The sequence below is a fragment of the Protopterus annectens genome, chromosome 10.part0 (assembly GCF_019279795.1).
Source record: "Protopterus annectens isolate FY-2018-M chromosome 10.part0, PAN1.0, whole genome shotgun sequence".
Taxonomy (NCBI): domain Eukaryota; kingdom Metazoa; phylum Chordata; order Ceratodontiformes; family Protopteridae; genus Protopterus; species Protopterus annectens.
In genome coordinates this window covers 564,775,795-564,792,515 of record NC_056744.1, presented here as the reverse complement: position 1 = coordinate 564,792,515, position 16,721 = coordinate 564,775,795, and positions in this window count along the sequence as shown.

Here is a 16,721-nt window from a genome sequence, read left to right as displayed (position 1 = left end):
CAACATAAAAAAAAAAAAAAAAAAAAAAAAGCAAATCGAACCCATCAATTTGGGGAGCTCTGCCCCCACCCCCCATTTAAATATACCAACTCTGATTTTACACTACAATGAGAAAGGGTAGCGTTCACCATGGTGGCCAAGTGATTCTTTTCCCATGGAAAGTTTTTGATGTTCTGCAGTTTCGTTGATGTTATCTCTCTCTCTCTCTCTCTCTCTCTATATATATATATATATATATATATATATATGTGTGTGTGTGTGTGTGTGTGTGTGTGTGTATGCAAAGACATCAATATATATATGAACACATCTAAATAAATAAGCCTCCCACATTTATAATGGGTGCAAACCCTAAGCCTAACCATGTCTTTTCCCCCAACCCTAACTCTACACCTTACCTTAAAAATCACCTTCCAGTAACACTGGCACTAATCAGACAAATTTGAGGCTTGTGTAATGGGAAGGTTTAGTATGCAGATTGGGAAAGGAAATGGTTTTCCTGTCTCGATCTTTTGTTGGATCAATATTTAGGGCATTTGATATTATATACTTTCAATCTTCTTAATGCCATTATTTTATGTTCAACATTAAGTACATTCAATTATACATAATGCATTCATAAATATATAATTATTATTATGTAGTCCCAATGCCAGTGATAAAGTCTACGGAAAAAATATGAAAAATAAATACCAAAATCCAAAAGTAATCCATGGAACAGTAGGCAGAAACTCAATGATAATATACCATGATAGGAACTTCACAATAAAAACAGATTACTTTTGGGTTTTGGTAATTATTATTATGTATTTAATATGGAGGATTATGGGTGTGTCTCCAATCATAACCATGTCATTATATGTTCAAGACATGGATATGAAGAAATTTACTTCAGAAATTTGTTTGCCAGAAGGGAAGAAGGCCATGATTACCCTGGATTCTGTGTTAAAGCACTTTTACTGTAATTTGAAATTTTTAAGCAGGGGATCCTTTTGGTTTGCAGTATTCCATTGTAAAGGGATTTTATGTATGTATTTTAATTCAGAAGGATCCTTTTGGGGTTTGTTTTCCAAAAGGCCATTGTTTGGGTTTTGGGTGTGTTTTAAATCAGCAATTTTCTTGTGGTGTGTGTTTTATAGAAATTATTTGTGTATTGTTTTTAAATAAATTTTTAGGGGTTGGGTTTGGGTTTTTTAATGGGGAAAAATTTGTTTATGTTATGTTTGTATAGATGAAAATGCAGTATTATATGAGGTTGTTTTAAAAGATTTTGTTTGGGGGGGTTTGCTGTTTAGATTTTTTTTTGTGTGGTCTTGTTAGGTTCCCTTTTGTGTCTTGGTTTGTTTCTGTGAATGGTTTTCCAGTTCTTTATTGGGTTTTATTTTCTAGAAATTTATAAGAATTTTTATAATTTTATTTTGTGGGTTGGTTTCTTTGGAAGTTCAATTGGTGAATTAAACTGTTGCATCCCAAAGATTTCTGTTTTGTATTCCTTTCTGTGTATTTCTTTTACGTGATTTTTGAAATTCGGGTTTTTCTTGGGTTTAGTTCCTAAAATGAAAATTTTTAATTAAATTTTTTTTAAAAACTCCCTTTATTAATTTTGATAAAAATTTCCTAAATAACAAATTTTATTTAAAATTGGGAATTACAGGGATTTTATGAAAAGATTTTTTGGAATTTTGAATGAAAATGTTTAGCTTTCCCGTTTTTAAATTTGATTTCTTTAAAATTTTCAATGGCCCAAACAGGGACAATGGCCCAATAAATATTGCTGTTTGTAACCAGCTTAATTTAAAAATTTTAAAATTTTAAATGGTTAAAATTTTTGTAATATTTTGGGCTTTGGAGGCTTTCTTCCCTTTATATGGTTTTTCAGGTTCAATTACAATAAATTTAACCTTTTCCTTTAAGCATGGTGTTCAAAATGGGGCTTAATTTCCCTAATGTAAAATTGTTTTTGTTTTTTTTCCTTTTTAAATATGCACATTGTTTTTAAAGACCTTCTATTTAAGACAAGGGCTTTATAACAATGCTTATGCAAATTTAAAATTGGCCATGTCATTAAAATTTTGGAATATGTGTATTTTTATTTAATGGTCTTTTCCCCAAATTTCTTTAGGTTTTTAAAGGAAATTAACACTTTTTTCGCCACATTCAGTAAATATGTAAATGTAAAAAATTAAACTCCAAGAGAATTAGAAATTAAAATTTAAAGTTTAAAAAGAAATATATGGGTCATCATTAATTTCATCCCAAAAGGAATTTCCCAAGTAAGACATAATTTAAAATGTAATTATTTTGGTGCCAATTCCAAAACTTTGAAATTGGTTCCCTGGAAGGCATTATTTTCTTCATTTGGGGAAACCCCTTTTACTGCCTTCCAGGCATTGTTTTTTCATTTGTAAATTGTTCTGTTTGATTTTTATTTTTTTTTGACATGTAATTTTTATTCATCTTACCATGAAAATTTCAATTTTTTACAGTAATTAGGGTTATGTAAAAGGGTAGTGCCCTTTTAGTTTGAAAGGGCTTGATTTAAATTTTTTTACCTATCTTTTTTCGAAGAAATTGGGAAAAAATAACCCCCAAGTTATCCCACCCTTCTTAAAATTAAATAGACTGAAAGCCCTTGATAAAAATAGACAATCAAAAATTTTTCCTTTCTACATATTTTTCAAATTTTTGAAATAAAACATTTTAAACCCCCTAAAGGACATGCCTTTTAACAAATCCAAAAATTTTTAGCGGTCACAAATTTTGTTTTTCCGAATATTTATTTTAATTCCTTGTTTCTAAATTCCTGTTTGGCCAACCATAAATTTCAGCATAGGACCTAACTGTTGTATGACCCCTTTGCCCTAAAAGCAAATAAATTTTTAACTTGATTCTCTTTTTGAGCAGCACTTCATATTAAATTAGGGTTATAAAATAATTCAACAGCCTTTTTATGGTGACTTTCAAAATTGAATGATCTATAAAATTCCCTTACTAATTTCCAATTTTTTACAAGTTCTTTTCAAATTTTCTGTTTTAACATCTGTTTAACTTCTTGGACTTATTTTTATTCTACCCCTGAGCAAATTTCATTTGCTTAAGTTTTAAAAGGGGGTTTAATTTTTTGGCTTACTGTTTCATGCATTTTCCCTTTTTTTCAAGGGGGGAATTCCCTTAAAAAAAATTGGCAGGGTGTCCCCTCCCCGCCCGGTTGTATCTGAGGGGACAAAGGGAAAAAGCACCCTAGATTGAAACCTGACATTTCTGTTAATAAAAGAACAGCAGCTTCATTTATCCCCCTTTAATGAGAACAATTTACAAAATTTTTACACTCTTAACTGATGCAATAGTGTTTTGTATGAAAAACCCAAGTCACATGTGTAACTCGTCCCCGGGGTCACATAACTTTCCTAAAAAGCTTCAGGCTATGATATCTTTTGTTCCTTCCACATTCCAAAATTTTAGCTTTTTGTTCCATGGACTTTTGTTATATTTCCCCCCAGCTTTTTGCTTTCCCCCCCTTTCTCCTTATAAGTGCCCCAGGTGTTTCCCAAAGTTATCCCGGCATAGGCAATTTATTTGGTTGGTTGGCCCCGGGGGTTCGCCTGCTTTCCTGGATTTCTTCCTCAGTATTTTTTTTCCTTTTTTTTACAGTTTCCCCTTTTTTACATACAAAAATGTTTGTGAACATGAAACTTGCCTTTCGGTATTAACACAATTTTACCCCTCAGGGTTTTAAAATGTTTGACTGGGGTCCCTTTCTGACATTATGATTTTAAAATTATTTGTTTTCTTTCGGAAAATGGCAAGCAATGGGGGTTTAAAAAATGCAGGTCATTGCCCCAAAGATGTTTCATCTAGTGTGGGGGCCCCTTGATTCTGGCCCGAAATCTTTATTTGTTGTTTTTTAAAACCTTCTGGAAATATTTGAACCAGGGGGGGGACACGTAGACTGTGGCAATTCTCCTTTCCAATGTTTTCTGTCTTGCCCCTTATTTTCCTTTATCAGTACTTTAAAGCAATGCCCTTTTTTGAAAAATGCTATTCTTTTTTCCCCCCAATGTTTTGTTACCCTAACAATGGTAATGGGTACTTTTAGTTTGTAAAATGTAAATGTTGTGACCTGCATCTCTGTTGACCCCATTTAAGTTTCTTCAACTCCTGTCTGATACCAAGGGGTTTTTTTCCCAAGGCGCACTTCTGAACAGGGTTCTGTCCCACTACTCTTCCTTAAAATGACTTTTTTTTCCCCTTTATTTTCAGTCTCAAAAATTTTTGTTAACCCTTATGTTTGATATTTAGCTTTCAAAAAATTCAAACAACACTTATTTTGCTTTATTAGTTTTCCCGTTGAATTTTTCCTTGACCCAAAATCAGTTTTCAATTATCAAATGTATAATACCTTTTTGTCCTAAAGAAAGCTTTATGGTTTGTCCCGTGTATTACAAATTACTTGTTTTGTTTTGCCATGTTTCCAAATTTTTTTGATATTCAGGATTTTTTCTATATTTTTAATGTAAATTTTTTCCCTTTGCGGGCAATAAATAATTATACAAAATATTTTAGGGTTTAAATGAAACATAATTTGACCCTTGACATATTGTTTGGGATTTTATAAAAACTTTTATTTTTTTTTGTATTTTATTGCATAACCAAGCTTACCTAAATGTTTTATTCAATAAAAGTTTTTTTTCTTTTTAAAGAAATTGCAATTTTACATTGTTCAGATTCAATTCCCTTTTTAAACCCAAAGTTAAATGGCTTGCTTCAAATTTTAAACAACCAATACATTTTTCTTATATTCTTTCCCCCCTGATACATGTTGATCATTTTATTCTTGTGATTTATGATCATTTGTCATGGGATAAAGCTTGAAAAAGGGCTTTTTGCCCAAAAGGACTGTTTTTTTCCACATTTCCCCTGACAAGGTTTCATATTATATGCAGGTAGGGAAAGACAACCCCTTTTTTTTGACATATCTTTCTTCCTTTTTTTTCGGAGGTTATACCCCATAGTTTTACCCTGGTACCAAGGAAAAACATATGCTTTGTAGAAAATAATACAAAAAATCTGTATTATCAAACTTGGAAATGTGGAAAAAAAAAGTTAAATTTTCTGCAGCTGGAAGAGATTGTCCAAGAAAGTGGTTTTTTGTATTTGTACAATTTCTGAAAACTTTTGGGGATTTTTTATTTGCCCTTTTTTGACAAAAGCTGCACCTGACAAGAAGTTAAAATTTTTCATAATGCGGGGTTCTTGGGCTTTCGGACAATGTTTTTTTCCTAAGATTTTTTTCTAGCTGCCCCTAAATCCATATTGTTTGGTTTTTTTTTTCAAATACCTTGAATTTGACCCGCCACAACACTCAGATCTGGGCATTTTAGTTCCTTTTTACAGGATGTTTTTCCTTACTTTAGCATTTATGATCCCCTTTTAAGATTAATAAGTTATAGAGACAATGCATTTTGTGCAATTCATTTTTTTACCTTTATTTACATTAATTTTGGGGAATTACCCTGTTTTTTTAATCTGTACCCCTTTTTGCTGGTAATGATTTTTTGTTTGGGTTTTTGGGACCCCTTTTTTTTATGTTTTCATCCCCCTCAGGCCGTTTTCCCAATAAGAAAAATCCAAAACAGAATTCTCTCGAAAAAAAAAGTTCCCCTAAACCCCTTTCCTTTTTTTTTAAACCAATTTTACGTAAAATTTTTTAGGATTTTTTTTAGGTTTCCCCCGCCCGCACCCCTTTTAATGCAATTTTAATTTCTAGATGAGGGTGTGGCAAACACCCCCCCCACCCTAAAAAAAACAAAAGAACTTAAATGTTCTAAAGGGGGGTGCACCCTTAAATTTTCAACACAATAATAGAAAATTAAATTTTTTCAACAGCTTTTTTTTTTTTAAGTTTTTTGTTTTAACTTTTTCAATTTGGATTTTCACCTTCCAGGAAAATCTTTTTCCCAGGCTTTTATTTTTCTCTTTAAATTTCTTTCTGAGTTTTCATTATTGCACAAAGGATTTCCTAAATTTGGAAATGGCCATATGTTTTTTGTTTTATTTTATTTTACACTTTTATTTGCCTTGTTGTATGCCCTGGTCTTCCCAAATTTTTTGAAATTATATTGGGATGAGGGAAAACCTTTTTGTTTAAAATTAGTTTTATGAAAACATGCTTTTTTTAAAAAGCCATTAAAAATTCAAGCGGATGTGGAATAAAACAAATAGATGGATAAAACTTCTGTAAATTTTAAAATTTTTTTAAATATTTTTAAAATTTTAATTTTTACTTTGAAATTGTAGACTTTTTAAAAATTAAAAGTTTTCAATTAAAAAAATGGTAATAAAAAAACTTTTCACTTGTTGGGTAATTGATTTTAAAAAGAAATTAAATTATTTTAATTATACTCCCTCATTAAAAAATAAATTTTAAAATTTTTTTCAAAACAACAATTTACATTAGTCAAAGTGGGTCAAAATTTTTTTAAAAAAAAAAAATTTAAATAAAATTCTAATAAAGAAAATTATCCTAAAAAAAAAAACACAAACAACCAAAATAATTTTTAAAAATTATAATTAAAATTTTTAATTATAGGGTTTTAACCCTTTTTTAAATTTCAATCCTTTGGGATTTTAAACCCGCCCAAATCCCCTTTAAAAAAACCCACCCCTTTTTAATTTTTAAATTACCAAAAGAATCAAATTTAACTTGGAAAAATCAAAAAAATTTGGGGGATCATTGGGAAAAGGGAGGTTCCCATTGTGCCAAAGGGGGTTTTGAATTTTATTTCCTTTCCCATATTTCCTCTAAATTATATATATTTTTTAATGGTAGAAGATTTTTAGGTATATTTTATATTGTTTTTTTTTGTTGGGGTTTGGTTTTGGTGTTTTATGAACAATTTGATTGACAATTTAAAAAAGTCCCCAATTTTTTTAAAGGGTGAAACCCTAAGCCCAAACCGGGGCCCTTTTTTTAAAACCAATTACTTAAATACCTTAGTAACATGGCATAATCAGCAAAAAGACTTTTGTAAGGGATTTTGTTTAAATTTGGGGGGAATTTTTTTTCTCAAATTTCTTCAATATTTGGGGTTGGTATTTGGACCTCTTTAAAAGCCATTTTAAAGTTCTTATGTTTCCTTTAAATTCCCTTAAATTAATTAGAATCCCAATGCCAATATAAAGCCCGGAAAATGGGGAAAAAAAAAAAAAACCCAAAAGAAAGGGAAAAAGGGGTAATTTAATTTACCCAAAGGAATTTTCAAAAAAAGTTCTTTGGGTTTTCTTAAATTTTTTTCTATTTTTATTTGGGGTTTTTTGTTATCTAACTTTATTTCTGCCCCTGGAAAAAGAAGAATTCTTAAAATTGTTTCCCCGAAAAAGAAATAATTATAATACAGCCCCACCAAAATTTGTTGGGGGGGAACACCCATTGTTTAAAATTTCCAATGAAAATGCATTTGAATTTGTTGGCAATAAATGCTTTCACTTTAGGTGCAAATATCCCAGAAAAATTTAAAAGGGGTAAAGAAAGATAAAGGGGTTTTTACAACAAACACAGATTCCCTTTTTTTCATTTTTGCCAATAAATTTCAGCAATTGTTTGGTGTGGATGTGTATTTTAAAAGACAGGGCAGATTTCCGGGTTATGATGTCCCTTTTAATTCCCTATTGTTTTGCTGTGGGATTTTTAAACACACAGCAATTACTTGGGGGGTTTTCTGTTAAGTCCATTATTGCATGTCAAATTTAGCCTGGGGAGTTAAATAAACAGGAAATTGGGGGGGTTTCAATTTTTCCTTTTTAGATATTGCATAATTTATTGCTGAGAGTGGAAAAATAAACCCCAATTCACTGGGGTTATTGGCTTTGCGCTTTATCCCAATTTTTTAGATTGAGTTGGGGGTTATTTAAGAAACTTGAATCATGAAAAATGCAATTTCAAAAATGCACAAAATGCACAAAATTTAACATTCTTGTAAACTGAGGGAAATTTGGTGTTTTTGAAAGGGTTTATGGCCCCCTGATTTTTTGGTATCTCTGTGCATTTTTAATTGCAAAATCATGTTTCTGAGCATTCTTGGGTTCCCATTTGAGGTTCAATGGTTTTGTAGTTAGATAAAATTGCATAAGCATTTTCGGGATTCTTATAATATTGAGGGCACAAAGGGGAATCTTTTTAGGGACAACATGTTTCAATTAAATTGAGAAATGAAAATAAGTAATGTTAATATGCGCTTAATGGATTAAATGTAATTTAAAGAAATACAATTGGGATATTATGCCCCAGGAATGCATTGAGAATATTTTATGAAAAAGTTACAATTGGAAATTCAAAAAATTTTTGGATTGATGGCCTATGGTTCCTGCTATAACCCATGACACAATAAATGCATATAATTTTCCCCACGCAATCCAAAGGTATTTTCTACACCTGATCCCCCCCGTATATAAAATTTGCTTTGCCATGAAAATGTTGATAACTATTCTCCTGAAGAGTTCCAACATTATTAATTCTCAACAAAATGATGCAAAGTTGAATCAAATGGTACCACAAATAAAGCTTGTGTTTAGTTACAGCTGAAAATTTCCCTTTTTTTACCCTGGTCGTACCCTTTTAAATTTATTATTTCTGAAAATCAATTTGGGCCATTTAAATCATGAAAAAAGACAATAAAATTAAAGGTAAAATGAAAGTTCAAGTGAACATACACATTAAGCCATAATTAACCTTACTGTGATTTACACCCTGGATGTGCCAATTTCTTAAATCTTAAAAAAATAGAATCATGTAACATGTAATCCTCACCCTTGTAATACATGACTACCTGTTGGGTAAATAAGAAAAATTTTACCCAAAAATTATACCCCATTTCAGTAATATTTTACATGTTTAACCATTTAAACTTTTAACACATAAGGGGTAAATGGAGAAAGTAATGTCAGTCTCATATTGCCCCTTGGTTTTGATATGGAATAATAAACAATTAAATTTTAAAAGTAAAAAATGAAAATTTACTGTCAAAATTTACAAATCCCTAAAACATTCCCAAACACAACCCAAAACAAAATTTAAATATAATTATAAAAAATTATAAATATTATATTAATTAAAAATTGGGTTATCAATTACATATTCTGAAACCCCCACATAAGAACACCCTGAAACCGGGTCAAACACCCAAATAACTGGGAATTTCCCTTAACCCAAAATAAAAAAAGAAAAACCCCCCTTTGAGAAGTCCCCAAACAAATAATCTAGACCCTGTGAGAAGGTTTCATGGTGCCAATGGCCCAAAAGTTTTAAAGTTCATTTTATTCTAATTTGTTTCTTCTTTTCTCTTCAATTTTTATATTAATTTAAAATATTTATTATTTATTAATTATTTTATGTTGTTTTTGGGAAATTTTTGGTTTTTGTTTTTTGTTGGTGGGTTTAAAAATCAATTAATTAAACCAATAAAACCCCAATTATAAGGGGAAACCTAGCCTACATGTTTCCCCAACCACTTAAACCTTTAAAACACCTAGAACACTGCATAACAGCAAAACTTATGGAAATGTGTGCAATTTAAAATATTTTTTCTATTTTTTTAAAAGCATTGATATTATTTGATTTATGCCATATTTGTTCAAATTTTATTTTAAAATTAATCAAATTATAAATTTTGGGCCAATCCTGATCATGGAAAATGGTAATAAACCCCAAAAACATGGAAACCAGGAAAAATGTATTCTATGGACCAGAAAAATTACCTTTTTTTAATATATTACGATTTATTGGGATTGGTTGCTCATTACATTATTATGTTTGAGGACGAAGAAATTCTTAAAAATTTGGAAAGAGGAAAACCTCCTATAATTCTGAGGACATTGGCAGGAAACACCCTTTAACTTACAAATTTTCTAAAAGGGGTTGCAAATTTACATTACTAACCCCCTTTTGAGAGAATTGACAAATTTTATACCAAATTTTATCAATGCAGTATGATGCATATTTGTATACAAAAACCCAAGTCCCTTTTGGGTTTTCAGATCCCCAAAATATCAGGAATTTTTCCCCCAAAGAATGTTAGGGCAAGAGATTTTTGTGTTTCATGTTGCCAAAAGTTTTCTTCTTGTTACCTGGAATATTGTATATATTCCCACCAGCGTTTTGTTTCCTATTTCCTTTAATGTGACAGGTGTTTTAATTTACACAGGTTCATGGTTTTGGTTATGGCTGGGATAGGGTATGGTTTGGGTTAAAGCCAGAATAATTATGGTTTTCTTTTAAAAGATTTACTTTTTTTTGCATGTTACCCTTGTTAATGCAAATTGTTTTGCCCGTAAAAAAAGGTTTTTTTAAAAATATTACAGGATCATTTGTATCCCAGCAGTTTTTGGAAAAATTTTTAGGCTAATTTTTCTGAATTTTGCATTTTATATATTTGATGTTCCTTTTTGGAAAATTTTTGGTTTTCAATTTGGTTTGGTAAATGGAGGAATCTTGCACCCCTTCCTGTTCTTGGGTTTTTCTGGGTCCCCCTTTTTTCCCCCCACAGAAAACTTATTCCCGGACATTTCTTTGTTCTTTCCCGCTGAAATTTTTTGTTCCAGGTTTGGGTTTTTGTAACAAAAAATTTAAATTTCCTTATGTTTTTTGCAGCTTCTGCATTATTTTCCTTTTTGAGATGGCCCCGCTTTTCCCTTTTTTGAATCCCTTTTCATTGGCAGTTTTCTTCCTTTCATATGTCTTTTTAGCCCCCTATTTTAGGGAAAACACATTGGTAGTTTATTATGTCAGAAGTATTGTGGAAGTTAAAGCTTTTGTTCACCCTGCATTTTCAAGTAACTTAATTTGATATGCATACAAGTTGTTTGGGTTTCCCCTAATGTTTAAAATTTTGGAGTCCACACTTAACTTACCTGGTTTTATGGCCCCCTTTCCCAATTTTCATTCATACTCAATTATTTTTCATTTTGCAAAATCCTCAATTTTTATACTTTTAGACTTCTTAAATTTTATTATCTGCTCATTTTCCCTAGTTACTTTATTTTTTCCTTTTTTTGATGTTACCTTTGAAATTTTTTTTCCCAAAATTTTTAACTTGATGCATTTCAGGAAATACTCTTTGTAATCTCAAGACCTGTTTTTTTAAAGGGTTTTCCTTTGATTTCAACAACGATTGCATTCTGTTTCCAAATGTTTTTAAATTTTTTTTTTTAAATGTGGGGATTCTTTTGTAATTTTTGGGGAAATTCATATTTTTACAGGTTTTTTGGAAAAGAAAGAAGTTATTTAAAAAAGTTTTTTGGGGAATTTTCCCCCGGAAATTTATGGCACATTTGCAAATTTTGATGTGTTGATATTGATTTAACACCATTTTTAATTTTGTTAGGTTAGTTTTACTTTTTTTTAAACCCGAACTTCACACATAATGCTTTCTGATTGCAATAATACTTTTTTCTGGGCTTGTTAAAAAACACAAGTACTTTTGACAATTTTGCAGTTCCATTCTCCATTAAATCAGCTTCACAATGGTAATTTATTTTATTTATGTTTTTTTCAACCAAAAATTTTCTTCAGGGTTTGATTGGAATAACATTTTTATTAGTAAATTCCCGTATGTGCAAATGGTGAACGAAAACCCTAAGAATTTTGGGATGAGGCACTACAGAATTTATGTTTTTTAAAGGGTGAAAAAGGGCCCAAATTAAATGATACTGATCCCAGCATTTGTGACATACACAAAACATCCCTAAAAAAATAGATAAAATGAAAAAACGTGCTCCCTTTTACTACCCTGGCCATATAAAAATTTGGGTGGAGTATTTCTCTCTGGAAGACCATCCTCAAAAAGTTAATTAGTTCCTGCAATCAGTGAATTACAAGCCTTCCCTTATGGCCATTTGAAAACTGAATATTTCCCCTTTGCTATTACCAGAAAATTTTGTGCATATTGCCAAGTAGTGGTTCTTTACATCGTGGTTAAATTCTTGGACAGTGATTGCTTGTTTTACTCATTTATTTTCTGACAGTTATTATGTGTAATTTTGTATGCTTCTTTGCATTACTGGTTTGGGCCCGAAAACTCTCCCGAAATATGAATTTTCCCTCCGCATTTTTGTTGTTGAGGGGGAATCTTAGAGGAAATGATCCCTAGTGGTTGAAGGTAGCTATTTTGTCTTCCCAGAAACTAATATTTATTACTCCATTTACAAAACAACTGAGTTTGACTCACACTCAGTGCCAGAAAGATGTGCATTAAATTTATCTTCCCAAAACACAGGACTAACCAACCCAGACTTAGTGAGCTTTCCTACCAAAAGCTTGGTATAAATTACTTTGTTTCCAGGGTTTTAAAATTTTTTTCTTTTCCCTGCCAATATTTATAATTTACCTGTTTTTCTTCCATTTTTAAGCTGCCCTTTAAATTTTACATCATAGGGTTTTGGTTCTTGGCTTCTGGCTGGCTTATTTCAACTTTTTCCCTTATTTTTAAGAGTACTTTTTATTTTTCATTTCCACTGTTTACCTGAAACTTTCCTTAAATACAGGCATTTCCTGGGAGATATTAATCACACTGAAAAATAGCATTTCCCTAATAACCCTTTTTTCATCCCTTTCTCATTATGATTTCAATTTAGCATTAAAAGTTGTATTCAATGGTGTTTAATTGAGGATAATTCATTACAGCTCTCCTCTCCCCCTCCAATTCTTGATAACTGGCCGAAGATACTTTTTGCCAAATTGGCTTTTAACTCCTTCTAACCAGTATTTAACCCTGGGGACATCTATACAGATTACCTTCTTAAGTGACTACCTACATTAAACCTTTATGAGGTAGAATAAACATATTCCTTTATATACAATTCTTCAATTGCATTTTTTTAATTTTTTATCATAAATAGGGAACATCTTTAGTTATGAATTGTCAAATATATGTACATAATAGCCTACCCTCACAACTCCCTATACTTCCACGGGTTTTTCTTAAGGTCCTCTAAATTTTAGATTTCCCAGTAATTCTTGGGGCATGGCCCCGACTACATTAAACTGTTTTATGTCACACACCTCTTTTTCCTTAGATCACATTTTAACTGGCTTTGCTTATCAGTTTGTTTTAAAATCCGTGAAACCAACCACAAATCATTTGCACTGACACACAGAAACACCATAACCCAAACCAGTCTTATATTTCCTTACACAAATCAGGCCCGCTCCATCACACATTTCCTCTCAAGCACTTTCATTTCAGATTAACTTTTAAAGGGCACATGAATCCAAAAGCAGCATATTCCCTCTGAAAAAAAATCCACGGCTATCTGACTCTCCCACTGACCTTCCTTTCCCATCTTACTTCATGTATGTCCCCCCATTACCGTAAACCAATTTTTACTGTACTGTCACCCCCATTCTTTGGGGAGTTTATTTTATGTGCGCTCTCCCTACGTCCTGCACTCCTTATAATGTCTTGGATATGTAATTGCTGAGATGCTAGCGATGTGGCATTTAATGCCACCCCTCCCCCCACCAAATAAAAAAAATAAAATTGATACTGTAGATGTACTAAACTACCAGGTGGAAGCTGCACCATTAATTATACAACACAACTATGTGGTAGAATATTAACATATTTTCGCATTTAGTATCTAGCTTTTTTTTCAATTTTTTTCATTTATTTTATGAAAGAAAGTTACTGTTTGTCATTTTTGCATTTAAGTTACCTGTAACACATTGCATTTAAGTTACCTGGCACTTGCTCACTAAAGCAATTATATAAGTCAGCACTAAAAAAATTAAAAGCACTACACTCTCACAAACTCCCCTTGAGTACCTTGTTCCCCACTGGCCCTTTTTTCAATTATAAAGGAATTCCCAATACTATTCTAGCATGTCCAAAGGTCAGTTGTCAATCTCCTCTCCGGTCCAGCTGGTGAATCTGGGAATCTTGAGGCGATGTTACAACTGGCTCATGTACACAGACAACCCTCTCCTCCTCCCAACAAATTCCAACACATGTGAGAGATGCAACCATATAGCCAAACTGGAGGCTAAGCTCTCTCAACTCAGTACTGGCATAACCAGTCAGGAAGAGAAGGAAACCACACTCACTACAATTCCAGTCTCACATAGAACTACCATGACAGCAAACCAAACACATAAACACAAAAAACATACTCGGAGGCTCTAAATAAAAATCTGCCTAAGCAGCAGAGACCTCCAAAGCAGACACTCAAGCAACCGCTACCCCAAAACAAAACACATGCAACACATAGCTCACAAAGCCAGTGTGCCGAACAGTCACAGCCCTTAAGGCTAAACAACACACCTGATACACTTGTAATAGGTGACTCTATTGTCAGGCACACTGATGTCCCGCTCACCAGGCTGAACAAGGAGAAGGTCACGGTGAGCTGCCTGTTGGGCGCTAAGATCCACCACATAACACAAGCACTCAGGTCATTCCAAGGCAAGTACAAATATGACTCAGTCATTATCCATGCTGGTGTGAATGACCTGAGACGTACCTCCCTGGACTACATGAAAAGAGACATAGAGGAGCTCTCTGAGCATGTAGCCCAGGCCGGTATGACCCTGACCTTGAGTAGCATCTTACCCTCACCAAGAATGATGCCACAATATGAAGACAAGATGATCAATTTCAACAACTGGCTTAAATATTGGTGTCATTCAAAGGGGATCCAATGCCTGTCAGCCTGGGATGACATGCTCGACAAGCCACGATGCTTCGCTAGGGGCGTCTTGCTCCTGTCACCCCTGGCCTTTCGGATATTGGCAAAGGCTCTTGCTACCCCCATAGTGCCTTTTTTAGGCAAGGCTCAAAAGACAAACCCACCTGCATAGGTATCACAAGGGATAAGAAACTAAGAGTAATGCTACTCAACACCAGAAGTCTAAACCTCAAGATGCATGCACTCAAAACTCTCCTTAGCATGGAGAACATCGATATCTGTTCAGTAACAGAAACCTGGTTCAAGGCTCCCAAGAGCACCCCAGCACTACCAGGTTATACCTCATACCATGCTTTTCGGCCCGAAAACTTGGACCGAACCACGAAAGGAGGGGGAGTATCAATATTTGTCAAAGATACCCACACCTCCAGGTTGGTGGCACAGCATGAAACATCAGAGACTATCCATGTGCAACTAACAGTGGGTAAAACTGCCTTCCAGTTTATAGCATGCTACATACCACCCTCCTGAACCCAGGAACCCCACTCGGCCTTCCTGAGAACACTGGAAAATATGAAGGTCTCTCCAAACACCATTATATTGGGTGACTTCAACTACCCAAACATAGACTGGGAGCATTACTCTAGCTCCAACAGCCTAGCCCAAAGGTTCCTAGAATTATAAACTCAAATGCTATGGAACAACTTGTTACCACTCCCACAAGAGGGGAAAACATACTGGACCTGATCATCACCAACATGGAGACTTTATGCTCCAGACCAGAAGTGTATCCCTCACTGGTAAGATCAGACCATAAACTAATCTCACTGGATATTCACAACCCGACCCCACCCCCTGCCCAGAAAACCACAGTGAAAAACTTCTCTAAAGCAAATTTCACACTCCTCAAAACCGAGGTGGAATCCTTCAAAGCCCCTGGGCCTGTGCAAAATATGGCCCAGACCACAGAATCCTTTATAAATGCATTCTATGAACACCTTCAGGAATGCATGGATCATGCAATCCCAAATAAAACCAAGACCCAATCCTCCAAAGGCAGACGTCCTGTCTGGTGGACCCCAGCCATAAACAAACTATACAATAGAAGGAGGAAGCTACTACATAATAGAACAAAATCCCAAAAAGGGAAGGCATCTCTGATCAGTATTAGCAAAAAACTACGGGCACTCATAAAATCGTCTAAGGCCAGCTTCGAGAGAAAAATTGCACAGGACACTAAGGATAATCACAAGGCTTTCTTTAGTTATGTTAAGAACCTGGGTGGGAATTCCCAGATATGCTCAGAATTAGTCCAAAAAGACAAAAAATACACCGAACCCACAGACATTGCCAACATGCTAGCTGACAGGTTCAGCGCAAACTCCCCCCCCCACCACCACCAAAAGGGCAAATATCTATCCCAGCAGAGTGCTGCCCCCTGACATCTCAGATGCTCAGGTAAGAGCTGCCCTCTCCAAAGCAAAAAACACAGCATCAATGGGACCAGACGGTGTCCCGGGCTGCATCCTACATGAACTCCAAGAAGAGCTAAACCCAAACATAAAACTACTGTTCAATCTCAGCCTTACTACAGGATATGTACCCAAAGAGTGGCGTACAGCAACAGTGGTCCCTCTCCCCAAAGGTGGTGCCTCAATGGATCCTGGAAACTATCGCCCCATAAGCCTGACTAGCTTGGTCTGCAAAGCTATGGAAAGGATCATCATGGACCTCATAAATAAAGATATTGGGGACCTATAGACACTGGATCCTACCCAGTTCAGCTTTGATAAGGGCAGATCCTGCCTCTTAAACCTGGTAGATTTCTTTGAAACAGTCACTAAGACCATTGACGATGGGAAGGTGGTCCACACAGACTACCTGGACCTCACAAAAGCCTTCAATACAATACCCCACTCGAGCATTATAGATAAGCTCACCAGCAAAAATATAAACCCTTATGTCACTAGATGGGTTGCAAACTGGCTCAAGGACAGAACCCACATGGTTAGAATTGCTGGAGCCATGTCAGACTCCAAACCAGT